Here is an 11,162-nt window from a genome sequence, read left to right as displayed (position 1 = left end):
TCAATTCTTGATTTTACAGCACAAGCCATTGGTGTTCTGTTGAGAAATTTTTTCCCTGTATCCATATCTTCGAGGCTTTTCCCCCACTTTTTCCTCTATCAATTTCAGTGTCTCTGCTTTTATGTGGAGGTCTTTGATCCACTTTGACTTGAGCTTCGTACAAGGAGATAAGAATGGATCGATTCTCATTCTTCTACATGCTAGCCGCCAGTTGTGCCAGCACCATTTGCTGAAAATGCTGTCTTTTTTCCACTGGATGTTTTTAGCTCCCTTGTCAAAAATCAAGTGACTATAGGTGTGTGTAATCATTTTTGGATCTTCACTTCTATTCCATTGATCTACATGTTTGTCACTGTACCAGTACCATGCAGTTTTTTAATCACAATTGAAAAGTCATCTTTCAACAAATCCACACAAACATAACTCTACCTTTAACAAGAAAATTAACAGGAAGTAATAATCACTTTTCCTTAATACGAAAATTAATATTACAAACAAATCTTCATCAATTGAAATTCCAAATATGAGGAATTAGAAATCTTTCATCTGTAATCCTGTGGTCACTCTAATTTGGTAATGGAAGTTTAGGTCCAATATTGTATAATCCATATACACTTTCTGCTTGTTTGTACATGACAGGGTCTTGCCGTGTTCCACATAATGTTCTTGAAATCATCCTTCTATCTCATCCTCTTCATTAGTTGAATTGTTTATTTGATGGTTTTACACTATAGTATGTTTTTCTGAACAGCTTATGTTTTTCAAAATTATTTCTACAACCAAAAAAATGTAGACAATTAATTTGGGAGGTGGCTTGTAAGACAACATGAAAGAGTGAGACTGAAAGCTTTGCTTGATATTTATAATTATTTTATCAATTTTACAGAAGAGGATTTTATAAGTAAATCTTATTCTGAGATAAATGCTTTTCAAAAGCATCACAGCCAATGTACCGGAATCTGACCTTTACCTAACATCTGTGCCACCCTCTAAGAAGAACCATTGTTCATTGAAAAAGTTGATGAATGACTTCATGGATAAACCATCTTAATACACACACCTTTCCTAAATGAATTTAACCTGTTCCCTGCAGACTACAAATGATGACAATCACTCATGTCAAACAGTTTTGATTGTAGCAGGAAATCTGTATCCAAAAATCGTGCCTACAATTCAATACTTGGTGCAGCACAACTGTCAACTCTTAGCTTATCTACTATGGAGGTTAAATCCTTTGGTGATGTGAGGGACATTCAAATACAGCCTTATTACAATGAATTCCAATGTTTAAAAATTGTTCTTATTTTGTGTTTGTACCACAGTAAGAGCCAAGATTTTAAGCTCTAATAAAAACAAAACAAACATAGAAACAAATAAACAAAAAGACTCTTTCTATTCATGTTCAGTAAAAAAACTAATAGTGGTGTATTATTTTAAAATATCATACAGTTAATATATTTAGAGTTATTTGTAACCTATTTTGAGAAAAAGGTATGCATTTTCAACCATCTATATAAGATTGTTCAACTGATTGTTGTTTTATATCAAACAACTTTTATAATAGTCACTTTGGCTATTACAATATTTTATAGCATTTAAAGTGGGTTGGGGCTCTCCAGGAGAAGTTAGGCTACAAAAGGGAAAGAAGAATGTGATGTATTTCTACTTACTCAAAATATGTTTTTAAATATTAACAATTTGAGATAAATTGAAATTATATATCTTTTATCATCAAAATTCAATAAAACTTAAATCAAAGGAAAAAAGAAATGCAGCCAAATAAACAGTCTCCCCCTCACTACCTGAAAAAAATTATTTTCATTGAATTCATTTTGATACAAGAATTTTCTATTGTGAACCTCCTGGCCAAGAACTAACAATATTTTTACTGGAAAGTGTTTAGTTTAAGTAGTTTATGAACATGTAGATATCCCTAGTTTATCATTCAACTAATGTTCAATAATGCAGTTACATTACATTATTTCATTTTCCTAGTTGTCACAAGACATTCTATATTAACCTATATAATAAGTATTAAACATTGTGTTAATACTGTTTATATGTCATAGACACATTGGTATTTATGAGTTAATGATTATTATCATATTCTTTAAGGTTTAAAAATATTCATCTGTATGGGTGACATTCATAATTGAAATTTCAGAAGAGACCCAACTGTAGAATTAACAGAATATAGGAAAATATTTACAGAAAATGATTTTCTTCTTAATGAGTCACGCTATGAATATGTTTTTCATGTATTTCCCAAGGAATTATGTGCATAACATGGTAGATTTCTGAACATTGTTGTATTGGAGAGTGATCCAATGATCTTGAGATTACTGTTGTGATTCAAATAAAACAGGACATTGAGGGGAAATCTTGGATCTTAAACTGTGTGTGAAACTTACAAGATAAATGAATGGTGCTAGAAAATAAATCATCCTGAGTATGATAACCAGACACAAAAAGACAAAAATGATGCCTAATCATTTATATGAGACTTTTATCTGTTAAGGACTAATGCACGACTGATATTAGGTAAAAAATAATGGCCGGGGAGAGTGAAGAATCACACTAGAGAGCATAAATAAATTGTATAGTTATGAATAGATGTGATTCAACACAGTTATAGGAAGATGAAATGAGGAATGGAGAGAAGAGGTGAATACAGAAGGGAATATGGCAATGAGCATCTAAATCTAGGGATCATGTGAAGTGTTGTATTTTAAAACAAATACAGTTGAAGTTACTTAAAATATACACATATGTGTAAGAAAATTTAATTAGAATCACCAAACAATGGTAAAGCCAAAATCCAAATGGATATTTCTATCCAGTAAATGACTGTATTGTCAAATGAGATGCATATAATATTTGCCAAAGGGACCCCATGAGAACCCAAACAACCCAGGTTATTGTCAAGGCTATTGGTTGCTCTACACAGTAGCTGAAGTTAACACCCCATAAAGCACTGAGTATAGAGAAGTAAACGTAGAACCTTTACCATCATTTATTAGTTTTCAGAGTACTCAGAGATACTCAGCATACTACTAGAGTAAAAAAGAAAACACCTCACAAATTTGAACACTTCAGTGTATGATGGTGAGCTGCCTGGTAAAGAAGTGGAGCAAAATTTCTGGAAATAACAACCCACTGTCTGATGCAAATAGAGGCCCACTTCATGATATGAAACCTGTCTTATTAGCCAAGTACCTGAGATTAGATAGGCAATAGACTTAGAAAAAACTAAATACTACTCTTCTACAAAAGAAACACAGCAAAGTAATTTATTTGTAATGGAACTCCTCTATATACATAGATCAGTATTTTACACAAATTTCATTATAGAAGTGTCCTCCTGTGCTAGAAAGCAATAATAGAGGCACACAGCTGAACAATGATCAGAGAATGACAGACTGAAACATTCAGCTCCAAAATGGGGATCTCTATAAATATTGCTGACTGCAGGGCTTAGGGAAAACAGCAGGAAAGCATTCAAGAAGATTGTAAGAATGAGTGATGAAGGAGGACACTGATGAAAGAGAGCCTTCTCTACATATCAGGATTTACAAGGTATGAAATCAAAGAGCAACAGGCACCAAGTAAATGTGTAGTATATGTGTAAGCTAGACAAGGTCTTTGTGCAGTATTGGCAACTTTACACAAGCCCCATCACTACCAAAAAAGCTATTCTAAAATAATAACTGCTGGCAAAAAAATTTTATTTTCCAGTAGATTTCAACAGTGCAATCAAATAAAACTTACGAGTGAGCCCCAATGGCTGATGGCCAATACAAAATTAATTCTCTGGTATATTGGAAGGTTTTACTGTCTCACAATGCTCTGTCTTGGCAATCTTTTTAACTTTACAGGTCTTTGAGTACAGGTTAGAGTTTCTGATTTATTTTTTCTGGGATGTCTAATTGGAAAAATGTGTATGTATGTGTGTGTGTGTGTGTGTGTGTGTGTGTGTGTGTGTGTGCACATATGTCTGAATGTTTTTCTTGAAATTTTACTTTGCGTATTTCTTTCTTTATTTCCTTCTTTCTTTTTTTTCATTTTATTCTGGTTTTTTTTGATTTTTCATTGCATTTTTATCATTATAAATTAGGTACCTTTAAGTATTCTAATGAGAGATAGAAAGAAACAATATGGATTTGTGTTTCAGAAAATGAGGAGGAACTGAAAGTAATTTAGGAAAGAAAACACACAAGAGTATATTCTATGAATCAAAACTACATTGACATTCCATCTTCCATCTGTCAGAATGTGTAAGAACAACATTACAATTAGTAACTCATTCTGACAAGGATCTGGAATAATGAGAACACTCTTCCTGTGTTGGTGGAAAAGCAAACTTTACAGTCACTGTGGAATCAGTATGACATTTCTGCGGAAAGGTGGAAATCAGTCCACCTCAAGATCCAGCGTAACTGCTCTTGGGAATATACCCAAAGTATGCATCATCCTACCACCAGGACATTTGATTACCCATGTTCACTGCTGCTCTACTTACAAAGACAAGACATTGGAAACAACCTAGATGTTTCCCAACAGAAGAATGAATAATGCAAAATGAGACATTTACATAATAGGGTATTAATACTCAGATGTTAAAAATGATATCATGAAAAGTTCAAACAAATATATGGAGGTAGAAAACATTATGCTGAGTAAGGTACACAAATTCTAGAAAGATAATGTATGTATTTGCTTATGTTTTTAAAGTAGCTTTTAAAAGCATTATAATAATAATAAATTTTATAGTGATTAGGAATAGAGGAATGGACTAGATAGTCCCATAGATCTCCATAGGCAGAAAGAAGTTTTTGGGTGGACTGAATCAAGGGGGATGAAAATAGGATGAGTATGTAGGAGGTGGGAGGTGAGATGGAATTGAGAGAGGGGATAAAAAGTACAGCTGGAAATAAAGGGCACTGAAGGGGCAACATGGAAACCTGATGCAATGGAAACATCCTATAATATATGAAGGTGAGCCTAATGAAGTCTCCATATAATCAGGGAAACAGAAAGTCATTGGCCATCTCTGGTCAACAATTGAAGCTATGAGTACTGGTACTGTGTTTCATGAATATGAGTTGTTGGTTTAAAAGGTGAAATGGAACCTGCCCTCCTCCCCCCCCAAAAAAAAACACATAAAAAAGAAACCAAGCCTGTTGATAAGACAATAGGTTACTCTGCAAAAACCGACAGCAAATTCCCACTGCTCAAGTTGTTCCCACTGCACAACTCATCAAACATGGAGTTTTAGGGCCACCTCTGTTGCAGATTATGGAACACCCACATGAAGACCAAGTTGCAATTCAGCTACATTTGTACTAGGGTCCTAAATTTTTTCCCATGCTCACTTTTCAATGCACAATATTTTTTTGTTTCTTCTATTGTACATTTTCTTTGTTTACATTTTAAATATTATCCTATTTCTTGATTTCCCATCTAGAAACTCCATATCACATACCATGTAACCCTGCTTCTATGAGGTTGCTCCTCTAACCACCCAATCCTGACTCCCTGCCTTGGCATTCCTCTACACTGGGGCATCGAATCTTTACAGGACCAAAGGCCTCTCTTCCCTTTGATGCCAGACAAGATCATTCTATGCTACGTATGTGACTGTTGCCATGGGTCACTCCATGTGAACTCATTGGTTGGTGGTTTATTCCCTGGGAGCTCTGGGATGGTTTGGTTGGTTGATATTGTTGTTATTCCTGTGGGGTTGCAAACACCTTCAGCTCTCTCAATTTTTTCACCAACTCCTCCATTGGAAACCCACTGCTCAGTTCAATGGTTGGCTGGGAGTCTGGCACAAAATTATTAATCCATGTTTATCAGGCCAGCAAACTCTGCTAGGATATTGATAGTATAAACCTTGAGGGAGAAATCAACCAATCTCTGATTTGTCTCCATGGTATGGAACCCATTCCTGACACTATTCGAGCAAACCAGGAACCAGCGACTAGATAGATCAAAGACCTCGGGTAAAACCAAAAATACTCTTATCAAAATGTGACTTCTAAATTCATTCTACCTTGCTCAGAGATGCTTCATCCTTTTTTTTTGGTTTTGTTTTTTCAAGACAGGGTTTCTCTGTATAACCCTGGATGTCCTGGAACAGGATGTCCTTTGTAGACCAGGCTGGCCTTGAACTCAGAAATCCACCTTACTCTGCCTCCCAAGTGCTGGGATTAAAGGCGTGTGACACCACCGCCTGAAGAGATGCTTCATTCTTTATTCCTACAGGAGAAAGTAGTAAATACAGAAACACAATCCAGATAAGAGAGAGAGAGAGGAGAGAGAGAGGGAGAGAGAGAGAGAGAGAGAGAGAGAGAGAGAGAGAGAGAGAGAGAGAGAGAGAGAGAGAGAGAGAAACAATCAACAGCTCCAGGAGAGGTGTCTCTCCTTTTCTCTCAAGGATCAGAACACTCCATAGAAGTTGTAGCAAAAATGGATGGGAGTCAGATGAGACAGAGGACACCAGAAGAACAACACTTTCTATAACAAATATGCAATGCTTACATGAACACACAGAGACTGCAGCAGGAATTACAGTACCTATACAGGTCTGCACTAGGTCCTCTGCATATATACTAGAGCATTCATTTTAGGGATTTTATGGGACCCTTATGTAAGTGAGTCTCTGATTCTTGAGTGCTCTCTTGGAACTTCTATTTTTCTACTGTGTTTTTCACTATAGTTTCAGAACTTTTGAAAATATTATTATACTTTATTTTATTCTATTTTGTTGTTGAATTAAACATGTTCAATTCTAATGAGAGACAAATAATGAGTAGATCTGGATGAGAGAAGAGATGGAAAGAAATCTGGAAGAAATGGAGCGAGGGGAAATATATTCAGATTATATTGTGTGAGAAAAGAATCTATGTTCAATAAAAGATAGACAAACAATTTACATGAATACATAACATGAAAAAGTAAAATAAAAGAAACTTAGCAATGATATAGACTAAATATATGTACTGCAGAAATCAAACCTGACTTCTTAGGCACCTACAGTGTAAAACAAAGCCAACAGCAGCAGGAACAACAACAACAAAAACAATCCCTGTATTGGAAATAAGGAAAAGTAGAGGATATGAGGAATCCAAGTGTTAAGTGAATCTTATACATGAGTGAGTACTGTTTGAAAATATAAAGAAATGGTGCTAAAAACCCTGTGTCCACAGTAAAATGAAACAGACCATTAATTTGTGGAAAAGGAGAGTATTCAGAGAAAAATATGTTCAATGGATTTGCAATGTAAGTCAAGGATGATTTCAGTATCTAGAGTACTGGAACAATGTTCACATTTCTAATCAGGGAATAAGAGATAATCTTTTACTTTTCTCCAGTATTTTCCCATTGGCTTATGTATAGCAGACTCTTTAGGACAAGCTGGAACCTTCTCTGTAAGCTTGTATTTACCTGTATCATTGGAAATTTCATTGTTTGCAAAGGGAGTACAATCAAAGCAGCAGACAGCCTTGCCTTCCTGGGCAGCTTTCCCGAATCCAGGCCTACAGCTCTCACTGCACACAGACTGAGGAATCTAAGAGAAATGGAAGCTATTAGCAAGTGCCTGGGCTTCTTTGAAAATTTTGAGCAAAGAGAGCATTACTGAGTATAATTGAGGAGTTACTTTTCAAATGCTTAGAACTGCAATTGAAGCTAACAGATTTTGATATTGCTATTTTCACCAGGTTTAGGGCTACAAAACCCACATATTTAATTCTTGGTCAAACCTGAAGACATTGATAAGTATAGGTGTTTAAAGTAGTGTTCAAGAAAGTCATGCTATGCATTTAGATTTAATTTGTCTCTATGCTTACTGGCAACTAGTGGGACCTCATATATTTAAAGTGGTTGTTAATGTAGACTGACAATTGTACAGGTCTTGGATTCATCATGGAATTAAATCTTAGGCATCTCCATGAGTAGTTTTATACTTGCACCTAGCAAATATGAGAAAAACCACCAAAAGTTGGGGGTCAGCATTTCACTGGCTATTGTCACTAACAAAATATAAATATGATAGGAGTGAGTAACAACATTTTTGATCTCTAACTTCACTCTGATTTTGGTCTATGAACATGTCATCATCTCCACTGGTTTTAAAACACCCTTTTCCCACAATATAATGAGTGCTCACAGAGTCAGTAAAAATAGCCTGTTCTCCCCCTCAGTTGCTTTTGCTGACGATTTATATGAAGTAGCAAGTCAAACATTACACACACACACACACACACACACACACACATACACACACACACGGAGACATACACACAATTATCATTCCACTATGGCTTTTCAGAGGCTGGATAAATAAATGCCACTTTACTTTAATGTAATTTCTACATCTAGGTGACAAAATGAAGCTTTCAGTGTTCTGAGGCAGAAAATATTTGACACTCTATTTTTAAAAATTGTATGGACATTAGGAAAGTTAGAAATAAACGTATCAATTGATCAGACTCAAGGAATGAGCAATACACCCTGTTATCTGTTTTTATGTGAAGATCCTTATTGGTAGTTCAATGTTTATTGGTAGTGAGTGTGAGTTCAATGATCATGACATCCTAAGAATTACCTTAATTTTTATGAAAGGTCAAAGCAGGGAGAAAATTCACAACTCACCTTTGTAAACTCTGTAGGCCACTGTATCATCTGTTCACATAAAGAGAATTGGAGACCCTGATGAGCATTTAGAGAATAGGTTCCTACTTTCACCTTTAAACCAAAACCACTTGGAAAATTCCAAAAATTAAGAATGTCATACTGTGAATCTCAGTTTCCTCCCTGATGCGTTCCTGTCTGTCTTTTCACATGACTTTTCATTATCGTGTTCTTTAAGAAAGGGTGAAGCTAAAAGAAATGCAAAAACGTAAGTTGTAAATCATAGGAGGAAATAAAAGATTTTTAAAAGTACTACAAAGAATCTCATTTGAAACAGCCATTTCCAATGGAAATGGTGAAAGTCATGAAGCCAGGACAGCTGTTTGTCACATTTCCAGCAAATGTAAGCCAAATGCTTGATTCACTGTCGTTCAGTTTCTCTTTCTTTTTTGACCTCTGTCTTTTGCGCTATTGAGAACTTTCTGTATTATGATTTATTATATATTGTTTCCTGAGAAAATTTTGTCTACATTTCTAGGAAAGTCAGAATCTTAAATTTCTTTTTGCTCTTTAAGGAAATAAATTTATGTGGCCCTATTTGGAAGTGTTCCTTATGAGATCAAGATAAGCATGAATAAGCACAAACATATAAAATTCTAAATGAGGCCATGACTATAGGGATCTTCTTGGGTATATGTCCCTAAGCACACCCAAGTATTATAGATGGGACAGGTTAAATTTAGAAATATTACACAAACTCTAACTAGAGAGTAGAACTTGTAACTGACTCAGGACCATTTTTTAAAAATAAACTTAGAGCTTTTTGAAAATGTAGTTTAAGCATAGGGAATCATATACCACATACAGGTGGACTGATAGAACTCAGTAAATATGATAGATTGACTAAAATAAACTTTTACTATTTAACAGTAGATACAATGAAATTATATAAATAAATGCATTACATATTAGCATTTACTATTCATGTAACAACCAGTTCAGATATTTTCTTTGTGTGGAGGACTTTAAAATGCAAATGCTGCCAGCTTAAATGCAGGATGTCATATAATAAATATGTTTGCTTTGATTCTGCTGAAGGCACCCTGATATAGCGGCCTCTTGTGAGGCTAAGCCTGTGNCTGGCAAACACAGAAGTGGATGCTCACAGTCAGCTATTGGATGGAACACAGGGCCCCCAATGGAGGAGGTAGAGAAAGTACCCAAGGAGCTGTAGGGGGCTGCAATCCTGTAGGTGCAAAAAAAATATGAACTAACCAGTACCCCCTGAGCTCACGTCTCTAGCTGCATATGTAGTAGAAGATGGCCTAATTGGCCATCATTGGGAAGAGAGGCCCCTTGGTCTTGTATACTTTATATGACCCAGCACAGGGGAAGGCCAGGGCCAAGTAGTGGGAGTGGGTGGGTAGGGGAGCAGGGGCGGGGGGAGGTATAGGGAACTTTTGGGATACCATTTGAAATGCAAATAAAGAAAATAATAATAATAAAAAATATGTTTGCTTTGCTGGAGACATTCCTTAAATTCTTTGAATTGGAGTTCTAAGGTAGATAATAAAAATAAAATCTCTTCTATATGTACTTCCTAATTTGGATTGAACTTCTAACCCCAAAGATATAATGAAAAATCAAAAACATGGTTGGAGACAAAATGATATAATTTGTATTTCTCGGATAATCATTAGGCTGTTTTTCTTCTGTGGAATCTGTGTACATGAAGAAAGAGGCGAGGAGTTTAAAAGTTGAGGCTTGAAAGACAGGAAGATGCGATGGCTTCCTCGTCTGGCAACGATGACGATCTCACTATCCCCGGAGCTGCTATAAATAAGATGATCAAAGAGACTCTTCCTAATGTCCGGGTGGCCAACGATGCCCGGGAGCTGGTAGTGAACTGCGGCACTGAATTCATTCATCTTATATCTTCTGAAGCCAANGAGATTTGTAACAAGTCAGAAAAGAAGACAGTTTCACCAGAGCGTGTCATACAAGCNCTAGAAAGTTTGGGCTTTGGCTCTTACATCAGTGAAGTAAAAGAAGTCTTTCAAGAATGCAAGACAGTAGCATTAAAAAGAAGAAAGGCCAGTTCTCGATTGGAAAACCTTGGCATTCCTGAGGAAGAATTATTGAGACAGCAACAGGAATTATTTGCAAAAGCTAGACAGCAACAAGCAGAATTGGCCCAACAGGAATGGCTTCAAATGCAGCAAGCAGCTCAACAAGCACAGCTGGCTGCAGCCTCAGCCAGCGCATCCAATCAAGCAGGANCTTCACAAGATGAAGAAGAAGATGATGATTATATCTGAAATTCACCACCTGGGCTTCTGTTTCCTCTATAAGAAAACAGTGAAAGATATGCCTATCTGTAATTATGTATGCATCTTGCTGGACTTACCATTGGTATTCTAGAGACGTCTGTTGTCCGGTTTCAACTACTGTGCTATACATATAAAACGGTCTCTTTGAACTATTGAAAGTTTAAGGTTAAGGTTGAATTTGTAATGGTGTTTCTGGAA

At 35.9% G+C, this 11,162-nt stretch overlaps 1 pseudogene across 1 annotated transcript; it reads left to right on the top strand.

Moving 5' to 3' along the window:
- The first annotated feature begins 10,389 nt into the window (after nt 1-10,389).
- LOC110315145 lies at nt 10,390-11,162 on the top strand (annotated as a pseudogene). The gene has a single exon (XR_002380201.1). The product of XR_002380201.1 is annotated as a protein Dr1 pseudogene (transcript).

This window comes from Mus pahari, unplaced genomic scaffold (assembly GCF_900095145.1).
Source record: "Mus pahari unplaced genomic scaffold, PAHARI_EIJ_v1.1 scaffold_13087_1, whole genome shotgun sequence".
NCBI lineage: Eukaryota > Metazoa > Chordata > Mammalia > Rodentia > Muridae > Mus > Mus pahari.
This window is presented reverse-complemented; position numbering and strand designations above follow the sequence as displayed.